General features: G+C 41.0%; 1 pseudogene; it reads right to left on the bottom strand.

Annotated features, from left to right (window-relative positions):
- Positions 1–265: 265 nt before the first annotated feature.
- LOC122655142 lies at positions 266–17,562 on the bottom strand (annotated as a pseudogene).
- Positions 17,563–20,973: the final 3,411 nt, after the last annotated feature.

The raw sequence follows: 20,973 nt of genomic DNA, 5'->3' as shown, positions 1-20,973 counted from the left end.
CGGGCGGAGAACTGGTGGAGAAAATAATTGTCATACCAACATTAGATACCACTACCAATTGATACGTAGATACGGGACTTTGGGGTCATGATTATTCCTCATGCTCTCCAAACAACCAAATACCATCTACTCAAAGTCTCAAACACTCATTGGCCCAATCAACGAGGTTTCATCTGGCACACGTCAGTGAAGTGAGCAGCCCAAAGCCAGTTTCATCTGCTGCTGAGATCCAAATGCTTAAATCTCACTGTGAGATAAACATCAGTTATGTTGCCCCAGAGCTAGCTGTACTGCCATCCCCTCAGCCCTTGAAGGCACGATTGAAGTACTCTTTGCACACTATCTGCAACTCCTCTCAACCTTCCCTGAGTAGCATCTCCTGCCGACTTTCCATTCGCCTCCACTGTACGAGCAACCATCTGTTTGCACCTCTTCCACTCTTCCCTTTGCAACCAGCAAGCACGGCCTCCATGGCTCCCCTCCATTCTCTGAAAAGATACATGGGGATTCTCCCCAAATGAATATCTCAATCTCACAGAAACACAATATGGCAACCAAGCAGCTCCACCAGCAGCATTTATGTGGGGTATGTGAGCAGAATCAAGAACCACTGTGAGCCCAAAATCAACAGAATTATGAGGTCGGTCATAATGGATGTTGCGTTTTGCTAGTGAAGAATTCTCATGCTTCTCGTCTATGGCTGACCCAGAATGATTCTCAAGACACAATTCAATGCGGAGCTTCTGTGCAGGGGTAATATCTCGGATTCGGCTCCTATCCTGCAGTGGCGGGAGCTGGAGCATCCAGCACCCCCCTGTGATTAGAACACCTGGCCATGTGATAATCTAACGGTGTTAATACATTTAACCTATTATTTTAATCCACCCCTCCCATCCACCTCTCTCACCCGCCCATATCCTATTAAACCCGACCCGTTTTTCAGATTTTGAAATCCAAATCGAAAATAAGAGAGAAGATAAGAGTTCCATTTCGTTGAGCGACAAACCTTATTCCAGAGCTCTCACCACATCTTCACTAGTTGGGCGAGCGGCGGGGAGTGGCGACGAAAATCATGGACTACCTACGTAGCTATCTATCATGCCTTGCATCCATTGAAGACCTTGGAGAGTACCTGTCGGAAACTGCAGCAGTAGATCCCCAATAAAAAATGCCGGAAAATCGAATTGCCGATGCGAAAACCGATAGCAAATCCACTAAAAAGAGCTTAACTTCAAGAAATCGGCATATACTCTTCCTCAGTATTACTTCCAACAGTGTGGAAATCCCAGCTTTAAATCTAGACATTTTATTTTCTCTTTCAATTGTATAACCACTTTCAGAAAACCAAACAAACATTGGGAAAGAATGAACTGGGAAGAGAAATCAATCTTTCTTCAGCTTTGTTGTAACAATTTCTGGGCATTTCCCCTGATGTCTAATAATCAGCAGTAACAGTTTTAAGTCAACTACCATTTGAAGAAAGAAGACTGAAAAATTAAAATGTTCCCAATTTTTACCTTTCTGAATCTATCAGATTCTTCATCGTAGATGAACATACTGATCTCAGATCTTGAACCAATAGGAAAATACAAGCCTACATCCTCCAACATCTGATGAGGATGATTCCTTCCCCATCTCTTTTATGATGACTAGAGAATCATTAAAATCGATCACCTACAAATACAACGTCGGATGAACAAAACCACCTTACAGAAACATCCATCGCCAACATTAATTAATATTTCACGATCCCGTGAGAGGGTACTTAGCAATGACCCAAATATCACCCTCATTAGGGTTTTTCAAGAACAAAAATGAGGGACAGCCAAATCCGAGAGAGAGAGACAGAGAGAGAGAGAGAGAGAGAGAGAGAGAGAGAGAGAGAGAAGGAGAGAGAAGTTACATTACCTTTCGTCGCCGGTTGGTTTCGTCGCCTTTCGTCACCACTCGCTGCCGCTCGCTCAACCAGTGGAGATGAGGTGAGAGCTTTAGAATAGGGTTTGTCGCTCTGAAAAACGGGTCGGGTCTAATGAGATATGGGCGAGTGGGTTAGAGGTTGATGGAAGGGTTAGATTAAAATAATAGGTTAAATGTATTAACACCATTAGATTATCACATGGGCAGGTGTCTTAATCGCAGGGGGGTGCTAGCCGAATCCTAATATCTACACCCTGTGCCTGCGCTAATCCTTTTTTTCAAGCAATCAATTTCAAGAATCCCCGGAGAACTGAAATGGGTAAAGTGAGAAGGGTAATGAAGGATGCAACTCGAGATGCATGATAGGGTTCTGAAGCAACACAGCGACTGAAGTAGTCACATATCTCAGATATTTCAGTGGGGGCTAGTTCCTCTTGAGCATTGGCATGGCTTTGTTGCTGTGGCTTGAGTAGAACAATTATTTTCGGTAGTAGAAATGGCTCTCCAGGACATTGAGTGAGTTGACTTCAAGTGTCCACCATCATGATCAATGTAATAAACCTCCACTATTACCATTCCTCACATCAAATTCAAGGGCAATCTGATGGGGGGTTAGGTAGGAAGAACCCTAAACCCTCCCAGATAGGACCCCAAGCAAACCCAACTCACACAAACAACCCAAAATTAACCGAAAAACTCAACTCTCTCAGATGAGAGCCAAACTCTTGGAATCAAACACAAATATAGGGAATAGGATCCCATCAAAAGATGAGAGAGGTCCAATGACTAACCTTAAAAGTAATTTGAAAATCAAGGATCTCTGAGACTGGAAAACAGGAGTCAAAGAAAATTAAATTGCTTCAGAATAGTTGGATCTTAAGATATTTCAGATTTTCTCTTCTACCCCTACCCTCCATTATAGCTATGATTTTGGCCATCCCATAGTTGAATCCTATTCTGATTTCATGAATCGTTTAGGCTACTGATTTTAGATTGTTTCATGTCTGAAATCAGCAACCTAGTTTCAACCCTCAAATCCTATTTCAGTCCCTAAATTACTGTTTTACACCTATTCCTATCACCTCTAGGAATCACCCATAATTGCTGATCTAACCATCCAATTGAGGTCAGATTTTCAGCAAAACTTCCCATTCCTATTCCCTACACTCGACCTTACTTCCAACCCCATCCAACCACTTGATTTTGTGATATTTAAAATCTCCCTAATCTGAATCTTCCTTTGAGTAAAAGATCTTGTTATTGGTTACTGTTTTGATCATTCAAATTCAATACTATATTACTAGGCTTGGATACCTCTGGTATGTTGATGATGAGACTTATAGGTGGGTTGTCATGGACTATCAGAACATCTACGCACAAATATGTCATGGGGTACATATGTGCTGGCATTCGGAGGAGGGTCAATGAAATCTTCAGTCATACGCAGCTCATGGATTAGAACCGCCAAGAAACTCCAAGTGGTATTGAGTGGTGAGTGTTGTATTTCTCTAACCAAATGTATGTTTTGATTGTTTTAATTGCATGTTAGCATTTCCAATAGCTAAATTATGTAAAGCAGAATTCAGTGTACACTAGCAAACTTTGGTCCAAACCACAAGTACCATTTTGGGTGGTTTTTTTGTGAAACTAATTCATGGCATAGGTGTATAAAATGATAAAAATAGGAAGCAATGCAGCACAAAAAAAGGTCAAAAACCCATTTTTTGGGCCTCAAAGCCTAGGTTTTGATTTTGGCCCAGAAAATCCCAGATTTTGGTCAAAACTTGGGAAGTTTCGGTTTCATCCAGGGTCAAAACCTGAAACCTGGAACATTGGCTGCTTGAGCTGTACCTCAAGCATCTTTATGACCTTTTTAGTAGTTAAGTGGAAGGGCACAGAAGAAACATCTCGGACTCGTCAATGCAGCTAGATTTGGCACCAATAATATACACTGCAGATTTCTTTTTCCCCAACACCCACTACCTTCACCCAACAGTAATAACATTATGGCAGCAGGGTAAATCAATTACAGAGGATCTGTAATCTACAGGAAGTAATTAATAAAATGATAGGATTTTTCACTATCATGTCAAGTAGATTTCAACAAGAGGATACAGCATGCATCATACTCCACTAACAAATCAAAAGAGAAGATATAGATCTTACCCCACAAAGAAGCGCAAGGCTGGCTGTTCCTGGTCCAAATTTAAAAGCGATCCTTCATTTTCTTTTAGAATTGAACCCAGGATCTCCTTCGGTAATTGTGCAAAGAGCCATAGTACTCCAAAGTACTGGAGAATGCCTCTTAAAACCTTTTTAAGTAAGAGCAACAAGGGGAACCCATCCACCACCATACCTTCCATCATCCCCAAGCCCGATGAAAGCTGTGTTGAATTCTCCTCTCATATGAATAGGGACACTTGTGCCAGGTGATCTACGTATAGGTAATCCTGAGCCGATAGATAGACGCTAAATTTTGAGACGCCAAAAGTGCATTGCCTACACGGGTTATACCAGATGCTGGTTCCCCGCCATTGGAGTCGATCTAGATATTACACCAGAACCTGTAATATTAACCCGGCTTCCGTTGGTTGCTGAAAGCTGTGAACCTGGACTTTGATTTGGATTGCTAGAGTTTGTAATTCCAACTGTCTGTTGGCTAGCAGAGAAATTAGGTTCTAAGAAGCCATTCAATTCCTGAGCTACATGCTCCATAATGAAAGGCCGAAACTTTGGACATTGGAAAGAAACCCCCCCCCCCCCCCCCTCCAATCTCAGGCCCACCCTTTGGTGGTGTTGCCGGCTGTAGCCAAACCTGATCTCCAGCAAAACAGCACATGTCAACTGCAAAGTGTTTACGGTAGATTATATTATGCGTATCCAGTAGGGACCACGCAACGCAGTACAACGGAGACATCAAAGGGGCAACAGTGAGCTAGGAACGATTCCAGGACCACCTTTCCCAGCAACAGCCAACAATATTGCCGTTGCATGAAGGTTGTGACTCCCAAGAGGACCTACAACTGTTTTACTTGTAATGGGATTCCCGACAGGATCGGAGCAGATGCAGCTTGAGTAACATATTTGAAGATGAACTGCTTGGCATCACTCCCTGAGTTGGTATGAAACCATTCTGCCTTGGTATAGCAGAGTGTGCAGCAGTTACACCAGGGGCACCAGTAGCAGGACCAGCCCGCGCAGGTCGAGTTGCAGCTGCTAGCAGAGAAAATAATGGTCCTGCAGTCCAAAAGGGATGCCACCTCAGCTCCATTAACGAAATCTTCCAGAAACTGTAGGAAACAGGGGGAAATTGCTTAATAATAATAGTGCTGCTGGCCCTGCTGAGCAGTTAATGAAAATTTGTTGATGGAATTATTACAGATAATATCAATGAATCAAGAAAAGGAAAATCAATGGTGAATATTCCACCAACAATCTTGACTGCTAAAACATTGCCTTGAAAGAAATCATGGTGTCTGAATACAACTCTGAGGTTATTAGCTAGCCTTCAATCCTACCAAGTATTTTGGACTATAGGCCATACATGGCAACGTACATCAGTTGCATTACATAATTTCAATGATTGGCTTTGGACAGAGACAGGAAGGCAACTAAATATTTTAGGCACCAGTGAACAGACACTATAATTCCTAAACATAAAGTTTTTAACAGAAAGGCTCTCAACTTCTTTAACATGGGGCCCAAAAAGCAAGATCATACAATACTACTATATTATATTATATTATATATATATAGGGCGCTTCTTATTGTAACCAAAGTGGTGAACTGAGAAGTTGTAACCTTCTCTTGATTGCCCCTTGTCTTATTCCAAAAAATTCTTTAAGTGGGGTAAAAAAGGGTTTTTGAAATAATTTGAAAATGACACATCATTATGTCGTTTTCTTAATTTTCGAGAATGAGATTGATTGCTGGTCTCTGGTGGTGTTTGGTCTTCTTCAAACTCGAAAACCTGACGAAGTTGGACCTGCTCTTTCCCAACAAATATATATATATATATATATATGGCATAATGGTAAGTCACTTCCAATTATTTTGAATATCCTTTTTTCACTTAACTTAAAAGAATTTTGGAAAAAAGACAAAGGGCAATCAAAAGAAGGTTACAACTTCTTCGTTCATAACTTTGACCAATAGATGGGTTGGCGAACATGCTCATATCCAGAAGACTCAATTGACACCCTCACCCCCTTGGTGCCTTTGAAGGCCAGGGTCAGTAGCAATACCTTGGAACTAAACAATACAAAAGGAATCACAATCATGAGTATCTATATGAGTAGTAAATATTTGAAGCACTTGTGAGAAAACCAAGCTTTTTTCCCGCCGCGGGAGGGGGGGGGGGGGAGTACTTAAATTTAATATTCCTTGTATGCCAGTGTCCTGTTCTTTGTATGGGGGGGACAAACCTTTGTATGTGGCCAAAGCTGTTCTGGAGAAACATGCATTGTGCATCCATCTTTTCCTGATTCCCACTCAACAACAAAGCGAGCCACCACCCCAGAAACAAAACTAAACCATAAACTCATAAGACCAACAGCTTCTATTCTAAATTGCCTCATTTGTTCTGATATCTTCTCGGCAACCTCAGCAGCACCTTTGTCTACAGCAGATGTTATGTTGTCGGAGTTTGCACTGATTGCTTCCTGTCTATCATCTGCTCTTACTCCAAAAAGTCTCCGCATTCCTTAAGAGCAAACAAACGAGCATTAGAAAGTCTTTGTAAATCAGCAACTAATTTTTTAATGCTATCGTCCTCAACAGACCTATAACCAAGGATAACACCCTCTGAATCATAGTGTATATGGGAATCTATATCAGATGTATTGTTGGCAACACGAACACCTGAACCCCATGCTGTATTCGTACTTCCCTTCTGAAGTTCCCACAAGTCCCTAAAGTGTTGATCATATATCTTGACATCCCAATACAAGCTTCCAGGTCTCCCAAGTCGCAAGCAAATGTGTTGCCATAAATCCTCTCTGGCAAAAGGTAGCCTGAACCACAAATTCAAGGATGGTGTTCGCAGGCCCACTTCTTCAACATATGGAATGTCAAGAGCATCCATCTGACTAGTAAGTCGAGCATGCTTGATACAGAGAGAGCAGTGCCTGACCACATGAAGAAGAGTTGTAAAATATACATTAGAAGGTGCACTCCCTTTATTTGCTTCAGCTAAAAGATTCCCATATGTAAATCCCTCAGGTTTACTCATCAATTTTGATGGTCTGAGTGCTTGTGAAGCAGGAGGATGCCTAGAATTTGATTTTGAGATTTTCCTCCTCTTACAAAATTGTGAAGTGTCTTCTACCCCCTGAAGTGAGGGAATGAACTTTAATATATCTGAAACTGAACGCTTTCTTCGGTTTTTCTCATTTTTAGGTGGGACATCAAGATTTGTGTTATGGCAAGTCCCAGATTCTGGTCTGTTGCCTTGAAAAAGAGCATCAGTCTGTTGACATTGCAATAGAGATTTGTATTCCTTGATTAGTAAAGATTACAAGAGGTGTATTTATAGTGTACAAGATAACCCAATATAGTTGGGATTCTGTGAGAGGATTTTAAGAGATACACATGTGATCATAAGATAACAATGGAAGGTGACAAATATACCACATGCAATAACAATGGAAGGTTCCTATTATCGTATGTGGTAGATATTGTGATGGGATATGGATACAAAAGGTAACTGTGGATTCCCAATATAGCGCGTTACTGGAATGGTAACGGCTATATTGGTCAATACACCCCCTCAAGATGAAGATTCCATGCAGCGGATCTTTAGCTTGTCCCGCATGAATTGGAAACGCGCCATTGGTAACGCCTTGGTCAAAACATCTACTAATTGGTCCTTTGTGGAGATAAACTGTACTTGTAGCTGTTTCTGTGCCACGCGTTCTCTGACAAAGTGGAAGTCAATTTCCACATGTTTAGTGCGTGCGTGGAACACAGGATTTGCAGATAGGTATCTTGCACCTATATTATCACACCACAGAACCGGTGGAACTCTTTGAGGAAGACCGAGCTCTTTAAACAAGGATTGAAGCCATATAGGCTCGGCCGCAACATCTGCAATCGCCTTGTACTCTGACTCTATAGAGGATCTAGAGACGGTTTTCTATTTCTTTGAGTGCCAAGAGATCAAATTGGGCCCTAGAAAGATGGCATAGCCTCTAATTTTTTAATGCTATCGTCCTCAACAGACCTATAACCAAGGATAACACCCTCTGAATCATAGTGTATATGGGAATCTATATCAGATGTATTGTTGGCAACACGAACACCTGAACCCCATGCTGTATTCGTACTTCCCTTCTGAAGTTCCCACAAGTCCCTAAAGTGTTGATCATATATCTTGACATCCCAATACAAGCTTCCAGGTCTCCCAAGTCGCAAGCAAATGTGTTGCCATAAATCCTCTCTGGCAAAAGGTAGCCTGAACCACAAATTCAAGGATGGTGTTCGCAGGCCCACTTCTTCAACATATGGAATGTCAAGAGCATCCATCTGACTAGTAAGTCGAGCATGCTTGATACCAGAGAGAGAAGCGATGCTGACCACATGAAGAAGAGTTGTAAAATATACATTAGAAGGTGCACTCCCTTTATTTGCTTCACCTAAAAGATTCCCATATGTAAATCCCTCAGGTTTACTCATCAATTTTGATGGTCTGAGTGCTTGTGAAGCAGGAGGATGCCTAGAATTTGATTCTGAGATTTTCCTCCTCTTACAAAATTGTGAAGTGTCTTCTACCCCCTGAAGTGAGGGAATGAACTTTAATATATCTGAAACTGAACGCTTTCTTCGGTTTTTCTCATTTTTAGGTGGGACATCAAGATTTGTGTTATGGCAAGTCCCAGATTCTGGTCTGTTGCCTTGAAAAAGAGCATCAGTCTGTTAACATTGCAATAGAGATTTGTATTCCTTGATTAGTAAAGATTACAAGAGGTGTATTTATAGTGTACAAGATAACCCAATATAGTTGGGATTCTGTGAGAGGATTTTAAGAGATACACATGTGATCATAAGATAACAATGGAAGGTGACAAATATACCACATGCAATAACAATGGAAGGTTCCTATTATCGTATGTGGTAGATATTGTGATGGGATATGGATACAAAAGGTAACTGTGGATTCCCAATATAGCGCGTTACTGGAATGGTAACGGCTATATTGGTCAATACACCCCCTCAAGATGAAGATTCCATGCAGCGGATCTTTAGCTTGTCCCGCATGAATTGGAAACGCGCCATTGGTAACGCCTTGGTCAAAACATCTGCTAATTGGTCCTTTGTGGAGATAAACTGTACTTGTAGCTGTTTCTGTGCCACGCGTTCTCTGACAAAGTGGAAGTCAATTTCCACATGTTTAGTGCGTGCGTGGAACACAGGATTTGCAGATAGGTATCTTGCACCTATATTATCACACCACAGAACCGGTGGAACTCTTTGAGGAAGACCGAGCTCTTTAAACAAGGATTGAAGCCATATAGGCTCGGCCGCAACATCTGCAATCGCCTTGTACTCTGACTCTATAGAGGATCTAGAGACGGTTTTCTATTTCTTTGAGTGCCAAGAGATCAAATTGGGCCCTAGAAAGATGGCATAGCCCCTAGTCGAGCGCCTGTCACTGGTGCTACCAACCCAATCAGCATTAGAAAAGGCCTGTAATGTCAGGGATGCTGACTTGTCAAAGTAGAGACCACATGTTGAGGTCCCCTTGAGGTAGTGTAGTATCCGTTTAGCTAGACTCCAATCTGCCTCCGTAGGAGCGTGCATTGTTTGGCACGCCTTATTCACTACATAGGCCACACCAGGATAGGTCAATGCTACATACTGTAGGGCGCCTACAATGGACCGGTACTGGCTTGGATTTGCAAATGCTGCACCCCCTGAGTCTGATGTTTTGGTGCTGGTACTCATTGGGGTCGATATGGGCTTGCAGTCTGACATGCCAGCCCATTGTAACAGGTCATGAATGTACCGTGTATGTGTCAGGAGTAGACTGTTTTTGTGACTTGTGGCCTCAACTCCCAAAAAGAAATGTAACGGCCATAGGTCCTTTATTGAAAATTCCTTCGCAAGGTTTGACAGTAAGGCCTGCACATTGGATGCCATGTTACTTGTCACCAAAATATCATCCACGTAGATAAGTACATACAAGATAGTTCCTTCGTGATTGAATATAAATAGTGAAGCATCGGTCTTGGAGGCAGTGAACCCAAGGCTTAAGAGAAAAGGGGTCAATCTGTGGAACCAAGCCCATGGGGCTTGTTTAAGGCCATATAAAGACCGATGTAGCCTACATACATGATTTGGCTTTGTTTTGTCCTAAAAACCTGGAGGTTGGACCATGTAAACCTCCTCAGTAAGTTCTCCATGTAGGAATGCGTTCTAGATGTCCAACTGTCTAATGGGCCATCCATTGGACACTGCATACCCAATAACAGTCCATATGGTTGGTTGTTTGACAACCTGACTAAAAGTTTCACTGTAGTCCACACCCTCTTGTTGATGGAACCCTTTCGCAACCAGTTGCGCTTTGTAGCGCTCAAGTGATCCGTCAACCTTGCGTTTCACTCTGTACACCCATTTGCAGCCTACTAGATTCATAGATGGGCGGTGTGGAACCAAGGACCAAGTGTCATTCCTTAGAAGGGCATTAAACTCATCCGCCATCGCAGCCCGCCACTCCTGATATTTAACAGCTTGTGAGAAACATGTAGGGTCAGTGGGGGGATGGCGTGAAGCAGCCAAAGCCGTGGCATCAATGGGTTGGGTTGTTCTACAAAGATCTGCAAGGGTTCGGGTTCTGTGGTGTGGTGTTGAAGGGGACCCAGATGGAGCAGGCCAAGGTGGTGATGGGTTTGGTGATGGTGATGGGTCATGAGTGTGGGGCGTTTGGTGGTGCCCCACGGATGTTGGAGTTGTTGGAAATGGTGGTGTAGGGATTTGGTTCGGCACTCTAGCAGGTTGTGAAGCCATAGTGGGAACAGTAGCCCAAGGACTGGGCAGAGATGGTGAACATGGTGGATTTGAGGTTGTAGTGGTCGCAAAAGGAAATACATCCTCAGAGAACCGAACATGGCGAGCTAACTTGAGCTGATGGGTGGAACGATCAAGGCAGCGATAGGCTAAGTGATTGGGGCTATACCCCAAGAAGACACATGGGGTAGACCTATAATCCATTTTATGAGTATTATATGGTCTTAGGTAAGGATAGCATAAGCACCCAAACACTCTAAAAAATGAATGATCCAGTGGGCGATGAAAAAGTAATTGGAATGGTGATATATTATTGGTCACCCTGGAAGGCAGCCTGTTAATCAAAAAGACTGCAGATTCAAAGGCAAAGTGCCAGTAAGTACGAGGAACCGAACTGTGTGCCATTAAGGAAAGGCCAGTTTCGATAATATGTCGATGGCGACGTTCCACAGCCCCCTGCTATTCATGCGTGTGAGGGCCTGAAACACAATGTGAAATTCCAAGAGAACGAAAATAAGTGGAAAGTGTGCGAAATTCCCCTCCCCAATCTGTTTGGACAGATTTAACTTTCCTGGAAAATTGCCTTTCAACCAATGACTGAAAATCCTTAAACACAGAGAAGACTTCAGATTTACGAAGCAAAGGATAAAACCATATAAACTTAGAGTAATCGTCCACAAATATTACAAAGTACCTATGACCATTAGGGGAGGGGGTAGGGGAAGGACCCAAGACATCACTATGAACTAAATCTAATGGAAATAATCTTCGTGAATGAGTCTCAGAGAGAGTAAGACAGCAAGACTTCCCAAGCTGACAAGCAGCACACAACGAACTCAGCTTGGTAGAATGACAAGGTAAACTAAATTCGCGAACCAGACGATTCAGCAATTGAGAGTGTGGGTGCCCAAGTCGATTGTGCCAGCCATCAAGGGTGGTCTGAATGGCAGTGAAAGCAGAAGGCGTGGTAGGTGGAGCCATTGTGTAGAGACCTCCACTACTCGGTCCTGAAAGAATGGTGGCCTTGGTTCTCCGATCCTTCACAAAGAAACAAGAAGGATGAAATTCAAAGAATACGTCATTATCTATGGTAAAATGATGAATTGAAAGTAAAGGCTTAGTAATGGATGGAACCTGAAGTATATCAGATAAAATCAACTGACGATTAGAAATAGGAGAATTAATGGAACTATAACCAACATGTGATATGGGGATACCCTTACCGTTCCCAACCTGTAGAGTGTCCGAACCTGAATAAGGATCATAGGACGTCATGGATTGCAAGTCTGGCGTCACATGATGGGTAGCTCCAGTGTCTGGGTACCAGGTAAGATGAGATGATGGTGGGTAAGATGGTGTGGGTAATAATGGTGCTTGGGACGGGTTTGGGTACTGCATGTAGTTTTCATTAGGGGTTGATGTTGGTTGGTATTGCAAGGGGTGTGGAGGACGATAGGCTTGTGGATTTGGGTTTTTAGGCTTAGAGTAGCACTGTGCAATATCATGGGTGTCACGGTTGCACCAGTGACACCATAACCAAGTTCCAGAGGGTCTAGAGCCACCATGGCCAAAGCGCCCTTGCCCCCCATGGCCACGGTTTTGAGACCCACCCCCTCAATTGGAGCGTGAGTCCTGAGTGGTGTTGCTGCATTGAACATTGCTGGCTGATGGCTGAGTAGTGGGCTTAGGCGAGTCTGTAACCGAGAGCTTGGATAGTCTGGATCCTTGTAAAAATTCATGGCTGAGCAACATTGAGTGTAAATCATCATAAGAGATTGGTGTTGTGCGAGTGAGCAAGGAGGACATAATCTCAAAGAATTCGGTCTTAAGACCACGAAAAATATGTAAATTAAATTCACTGGGACGAAGTAGCTGCCCAGCGCACTTAACTCCTCTGAGATAGATTTTGCACGACTAAGAAAGGCCGAGACAGATTCTTCGGCTTGTTGTTAAAGGTCTTGCATGGCCATGTGTAATGACATTAGGCGGCTCTTAGAAGGAGAAGAAAATGCGGCCTGAAGACAGTCCCAAATCTCCTTGCTACTGTGCTTGTCGAGAACTTGTGGAAACACCTCCTCAGAAAGGGAGGCGATAAGAAGGCAGTGAAGGAGGGAGTCCTGTCGACGCCATTGAAGAGAACCATCACTGGCGGTAGGACATGGAAGAGAACCATCCACATAGCCAAATAGTCCCTGGCCATCGAGGAATGGTTCGAGTTGTGTACGCCTGAAAAGATCGTTTTTCGAAGTCAACTTCACAGAGATGTAGTGATGCACATGGTGGAGAGAAGGCGCACCAACAACGGTTGGTGAGACAATAGGTAAGGGACTGCTGGAAGAGAGATCATCAATGGTGCCGTCGTCCGGCATGGTGAAGTGTAGAAACGATCAAGGAAAAAAAAAAAAGGAACGCTCGTGTGAGCTTAATTGGCTTTGATTACCATGTTGACATTGCAATAGAGATTTGTATTTCTTGATTAGTAAAGATTACAAGAGGTGTATTTATACTGTACAAGATAACCCAATATAGTTGGGATTCTGTGAGAGGATTTTAAGAGATACACATGTGATCATAAGATAACAATGGAAGGTGACAAATATACCACCTGCGATAATAATGGAAGGTTCCTATTATCGTATGTGGTAGATATTGTGATGGGATATGGTTACAAAAGGTAACTGTGGATTCCCAATATAGCACGTTACTGGAATGGTAACGGCTATAGTGGTCAATACAGTCAATCAAAATTAGTCAGCATCAAGAATGCATAAAACCCAGATAAAACAATGTAAAATTTCAGAGCAGGCATCTTACCTACGGGGGTGGTATTCCACGAGCTCGATCTAGCAGCTCTAGAAGATGCAACAAGGTTAGGTGAGCTTCGAACCCCATTTAGCTTCAAGATTGCAGACACTTGAGAGCTTGTTGGTCCTAACAGAGATAACATTCGTGATGAGCGGCTTCCCGAAACTACCTCCTTCGAAGATTCATTTAGAAGCCTCACCTGACCTTCATCCATAGGAGAACAAGGGCCAGCTTCCATTGAATGTGGAGATCCAAGAGAAGTCAAATCTTGTTTAGATTTTGAAGACGACAGTTTTTTAATAGATAGGCTTCTTACTGGACTACTGGATTGGATGACCCCCTTCAAATTGTTTGAAGGATATATAGAACTACTGAAATGGGGACCAACAGAAGAAGGTTTTGAAACATTATTAATCTGAGGAAATTGCAAACCTCCTTCCCACTCAGGAGAGGAGATTCCAGGTTTTATGCCTTGATTATACATTGGAATAGAGCTAAAAGTAGAAGCAGGAGATGAATTAAATGATACAGAATGATGAGTATGAACAGGATAAGGAGGTATTGATGTCCCTTTCTCAAGCTCAAACACTTCATCAACCACTGGTGAAAAACTAGACTGAGGACATCCAGCAAACCATGTTGAAACACCTAGACCAAACTCAGAAAGAAGGCCATGCTCAGATGTCTGATTGGAGCCTATAGCATTAGGCAATGAAGAAAGTAGTTGTTCCCAATCAAGAAAACTTGAGTTCATTTCATCCTCTAGAGATGCTGAGTTCTTTGAGGATTCTTTTTCTAGGAAACGGAAGAATGAAGACACAAACAAAGAGGATCAAGATACTATTCAATCAAACTCTGAACTTAATGAGAGTGTTAAACCAAGAAGAAGTAAAAGAGTTAAAGTAGAAAAATCCTTTGGTCCAAATTTCTATCAATTCTTAGTAGAAAGAAATAGAAATGAAGTCACAAATTCTTGTGTATATAATGTTGAATATGATCCATTGACTTTTCGAGAAGCCATGAATTCTCAAGATTCTGCATTTTGGCAAGAAGCTATAAATGATGAAATGGATTCTATCATGGAAAATAAAACATGGATTTTAACAGATTTACCTCCCGGATTTAAACCTATTGGTTGTAAATGGATCTTTAAGCGAAAACTTAAAGCTGATGGAACCATTGATAAGTTTAAAGCTAGGCTTGTAGCCAAGGTATTTAAGCAAAAGGAAGATATTGATTATTTCGATAATATGCTCCAGTTGCTAGAATTAGTACAATTAGATTATTAATTGCTTTAACATCAATTAATAAACTTGTTATACACCAAATAGATGTTAAAACTGCCTTTCTAAATAGAGATTTAGAGGAGGAAATTTACATGCAACAACCTGAAGGGTTTATTTTGAAAGGCCAGGAGAATAAGGTTTGAAAACTAGTCAGATCTTTATATGGTCTAAAACAAGCTCCTAAACAATGACATGATAAATTTGACCAAAAGGTTGTAGCAAATGGATTTAGAATAAATGAATCTGATAAATGTGTTTATTCTAAATTCAAAAATGGACATAGTGTTATAATTTGTTTATATGTTGATGATATGTTAATCTTTAGTACTAATTCAAGCATTGTATTGGAGACAAAGGCTTTCTTATCTTCATGTTTTGATATGAAAGATATGGGTGAAACAAACGTAATTTTGGGAATCAAAATTATTAGATCTTTTGATTCTATTTCTTTAACACAGTCTCATTAAATAAAGAAAATGTTAAAAAATTCAATCATGAGGATTGTAAACCAGTTGCTATCCCATACGATCATTATGTCAGATTGACCTCTAATTAAGGGAATTGTGTATCACAATTAGAATACTCTAGTATCATTGGCAGGTTAATGTATGCCATGCAGTGCACTCCTCCTGATATAGCTTTTGCAGTTGGTGTTTTGAGTAGATTTACTCATAACTTTGGACAAATTCATTGGAATGCAGTTTCTAGAGTACTTAAGTACTTAAATGACACAATGAATTATGCATTAACTTATAAGGATTTTCTCGCAGTGCTAGAAGGATACATAGATGCAAAATAGATTATAGGATCAGATGAATCTAAGTCCACAAGTGGTTGGATATTTACCTTGGGTGGATGATCAATTTCTTGGGGATTCATGAAACAGACTGTGGTTTCACACTCCACAATGGAGTCTGAATTTATTGTTTTAGCAATGGCAGTAAAGAAAGCAGAATGGCTTAGGGACCTGTTAACAGAGATTCCTCTATGGCCTAAGCCAATGTCTGCGATATCAATATCTTGTGATAATGAAGTAACATTATCACGAGCTTATAATAAAGTTTACAATGGAAAGTCAAGGCATATCAGTTTAAGACGTAGCTATGTAAGAGAACAACTCATAAAAGGAGTTGTGAGTATTAGTTATGTAAAGTCAAAGAAAAATCTGGTTGATCCCTTTACAAAAGGCCTAGGTAGGGATGTGGTATGGAAGACTTCCAGGGAGATGAGTTTAAAGCTTTTAAATGAGAGATAACCTGCAAGTGGAAACCAACTAGACACTAGACCAACATCTAGTCAACTAGTTCAATGAAAAAACACTTGTATAGTAATAACCGGTTATGCACTTAACTAATAGAGATACAATCTCTTGTCAACTCAAGGTAGTGCATGTTTGTATGGAGAATTGACAAAGGGTAGGATCAATCATTTAATGAATCTATGTCCTATAGAAAATGCAAGTCATACATTTGCATTTTATTATATTCACCTATATAAGTGCAGGAAGTGGAGCCGCTTTTGCGAGATTCAAAGCTTGTCTCTAAGGCACTTATGAAAACCTAAGATGAAAGCACAAGGCCATAAATGTACGGGTATTATTGGAACTATGTTTAAGTAAATCATATGTCTAGTATATTAGTTTTGTCATTATAAAATTCTAAGTTCAAGGCTACAACTACTTAGTTTTTGACAAGTATTGATGTATTCTGATAACATGAAGGTTCAAGTCGAAAGACACCTTTATGTAACTATGATTTAAAGGTACAGAGAGGTTATAGACTGAGACTCAATTATTTTAAAAACTGGAGGAAATTGTTGGAATTTTTTAAATATTGGTGTGGGACTTTAGTCCCACATCGGTTGTGAAGAAGTAAATTATTTGACTTATATATATATATATATATATATATATATATATATATATATATATTTGTGATCTATTATCACATGTTATGTTTAGAAAGGGTTGTACGGTGCACTTGCGAGCGAGGACGGTGATTGTCCTAGCCTATAGGCATGCGCGTGTGCGTGCACGTGGGCGTGCGTGAGGCACAATGTGGTGCTTTAATGGTGCATGCACTTTGCACTTCGCACGTACGCATCGTCGCACCATAAGAACAGCCATATGGGCCGAACAACTTTGTGGGTCTATAAATAGCCCACGAAATCTGTCAGTCACAGATAACTTTTTGTTTGTTTAGTTTCATGTGATTACTGTCTCTGCAACCGGTAATCAGTCCAGCTTACTTTATCTTGGGAGACAGGTTTGCTGCAACCCTTTGCATTAATAGGGTGCAAATATTGTCTTAAGGACAGAACGACCTCGTTCAACTCAGGCCATCTTTCTGTCCTCTTCTTTTTTTATCTCAGCTCTCTAACACTCAACAAGCAAAAGTTCATAATTGTTATCTCATTGATAAATGGGAGCATAAGCTATGACACCAAATGGATATGTGTCAAAAACAGTAGACCTAAATTGAAAAAACAATTCACAACCAAAGAACCACTTGCCTGTTCGGTAAGATGGCTCCTCAAATTGTCTGAATTCCATTTCCGCGGGAGATGCACCAAGCATTTGGCAAGGGAAGGATTTGACGAATAGGTGAGAGCATCTGTCATGAGAACGTTTTCCCCTACATTAGAAGTATTAATAACTCTCTCTCCATTTTCACACTTCATAAGCTTCTTTGCCCTTTCCGACGTTGGGTCCCATGTGTTATTCGGCCGAGGCCACAGTTCTTCTTTGCCATGGGCATACCTGCAACCATCCCCATGGCTACAAGAACCCGATGTACTCCTAAAATACGAACATAAGGCTGTCTTCCACAAAGGATTGGTTGCATCTTTGGCTTCTCCGTTTGCTTCCTCAGCCTCAGTGTCCTCTCTCTTCCGTTTCTCAACTAGTGAACCCAAGCAGTCCTCTGACTCAAGATTCAATGGTTGGGTATCTTCAATGGAAACTGCTTTATCGCTTAGTTCGTCACTCGTCACTGCTGCTGCTCTTACTTCTTCGGTGGTTTTTGGACATAGTTGCTCGATAGAATCACCGTTGTTCACAAGATGGGGATCGAACCGGATTGATTACTTCATGAGAAGGACTTAATGTATCGGTTACAAAAGCAATGTTTCCTAATGAAGCCGGCATTGTTAGGGAATGGGAGTTCGTTACCGCTCCGATAAGAGCAACGCAACCAACTCAGTCGAGAGATGAAGCGTTTAACTGAAAGTCTGAAACAGAAGAAAGATTACTCTAATCTGAGAGACGAAAGTTTCGATTCCTGAAAGCAGGACTAATGGGCCCATATGCGACGGTTAAGTCCAAAAATAAATGGGTTTTTTTTTTCTTCAGTTTGACCCATTAATCCCAATATAGATTGGGCTGGGTACATGAATATGTCCCACAGGGTAATGCTTGCTCAAAGAAGACATTTCTAATGGGTTGTTTGGTACTTGCTCACAGAAGATACCTGACCTATTTGAACCCTCATTGTTTGTTAGAATGCCCAACATGTTTCTTACACTGCTCTTCTTAAAATTTTTGTCAATCTTCTTGAAGTACTTCTTGGTTGGTTTGGTTTCTTTTTCTTCTCTTTGATCTCCACCATATTGACTTTGAACTGGTTCGTCTTCTGCACAATTTCTTCATCTCTTTAAGGAATCTCTTCTTTTGGGATTCTAATCGCAGCTCCTCAAGAGTGATTTTTCTCCTTTTATCTTAGTCTTGCCTCTTAGTCCTTCTAAGATTTTGGCAAATTTTCAATAAGTGCTCAAATAATTACCTCTATAGACATTTCATTAATAGTGAACTTATCTCGGATTGCCGCCAAATTTCTTTCTACTTCGTTGAGGCCGTCTTTTCATTCTAGGTTCTCAGGCTGGTGGCGCTTCCTCTGGAAGTTGCCCATTCATCCAAAATTTACACACTTTTTTTGGCATGTTTTACATTCAAGAATCCCTGTTAAAACATCTCTTTTGAAATGGTTCAAGATCGATTCCCGTTGTGTTTTATGTGGATCTTGTTGTGAATCCATATGACATTTCTTCCTTTCAAGTGACTGGTCTAAGCATGTTTGGGTGGTTGGCCCCTTGGGATTGAGAACGGAATACCTCTCCCATCATTTTTTACTTCAACTTTGTGCTTCTATCTTGTCTGATAAACTCCGAGACAAGCATCTCTCTAAATGGTTTTTTCGGTTTTTATTATTATATGTTATTTTATCTAGCTGGCAAATTAGGAACAAGATGGTCTATAAATTTGTTAAACCTGATCCTTTGGGAGTTCTTTCAAATATTCGTAAATAGTTGACGGACTTAGTTATTCCCCCCCCCTCCTTCATCTACTTTAACCCCTACTGTGTATTATTCTGGTAACAGTGATTATTCTCTTGATATATGTTTGCAATCCTTTCCCATATTACACCACACTGTTCTGATTTGCGCAAGAACAACTCAATCTTCCCTGAAGAGATAGGGGTGGATGTGTTCTTTTTTGTTGGAAGGACAACTACTATTAATAGCTGTAGGTTTTTTGGGTACTAATGATTTTTTGGAGACAAAGATTTTGGCCTTGCGAAAGGTCTTCAATATGCATCCCAGCTAAGCTACACCATCAAGGAAATATGGTGTTGCAACATGGAAATTCCTGCTTTGCTTCACAACCTAACTTCGATGGTGCAACCATGGAGACTGATTCCTCTTTTGTCTCAAGTGGTTGATGGAATAAAAAGCATTTCAATCTCCTTTTCACAAAACATATACATCACTAGACTTGCAAATTTTATGACAAGCTATGTAGCACTCCACAAAAAAAACAAAAAGTTCTCCTTCATCATAATATTGTACAGACTCTCTTATCTTTCCAGTAATATATTTTTCTTTTCTTATATAAAAAAGGGGGTTTTTTCACGTACCCCCCCTGAGGTTTGACGTAATTATGGGAAAATCCCTCAGTTGTAAAATTCTGCGTGCCCCCCTGAGGTTCTTAACAGTTAACATAATCCCCCATGCCGTTAGTCTAGAACTAACAACGTTAAAAGCTTTGGATGAACCGACAAAAATGCCCCTCCTTGTTGTGAATGAAAACCAGACAGAAATTTTAGGGTTCAAAATTTTGGGGGAAAATCCCAAATCTCAGCCTCTACTTTGTGTAAGCTTCCTCCTACGTCATCTTCCCCAATCGTGTCCTGGAAGAAGAATCACAGTCACCGTTGAACTAAAACAACCTAGCGCAATGATGCTCTGAAAGTCATCTTCTTCAAATAAGGGAACATCTCCTCTGCTCTGCGATACCTGCATTTCATCGTCCAAAAAATCATAACCTAGCAGTGAGAAGCCAGTCATCCCCTAGCTATTTCGTAAGCTGGTACACTCCTCCACCCTGTTCGACTACAACTTGGAGCAAGCAGATTGAAGATATAGTGGCAGCACCTGTCCGATCAACCTACAACTCTTCAATTGAAACCTCTCTGTAAGTGAAAACCATTAATTCTAAGCTAGTGTACTGCTCCACCCTTTAATTTGTTATGCATTTTAGGTTGTTTAATAATCCAGTGAGTTATTAGGCTTCTTGTATCTTTAATCATCCACCAATTTCAGATCTTGTCCACTTGATAAGAGCTCCTATTTCATTCCATTCAGTTTCGTAAAGAATTGAGCACAGAGCCAATAAAATCTCACAATCTGATGATGATGACTCTTTCAAAACCTGATTGCTTACAATGAGAGCACTGAGTCCCTGGAGCATTTGAATGTAGAAAGCCATTATCAGTGGCCCAAGTGCTACCAATGTGTTTGATGTGTATAATTATTCAGAAATATGTATAGTTGTATTAGTAATTATTCATAAATATGCACTGAGTCCCTGGAGCATTTGAATGTAGACAAAGGTCTTTACTCCTTCGAGATATTGGGCCCATAATTAGTCAGAAATATGTATAGTTCCTCATATATTGGTTTCACTTTC

Source organism: Telopea speciosissima, chromosome 3 (assembly GCF_018873765.1).
Source record: "Telopea speciosissima isolate NSW1024214 ecotype Mountain lineage chromosome 3, Tspe_v1, whole genome shotgun sequence".
In the NCBI taxonomy this organism is placed as follows: domain Eukaryota; kingdom Viridiplantae; phylum Streptophyta; class Magnoliopsida; order Proteales; family Proteaceae; genus Telopea; species Telopea speciosissima.
The sequence above is the reverse complement of the archived record's forward strand: the minus strand, read 5'-3'. Positions and strand labels throughout refer to the sequence as shown.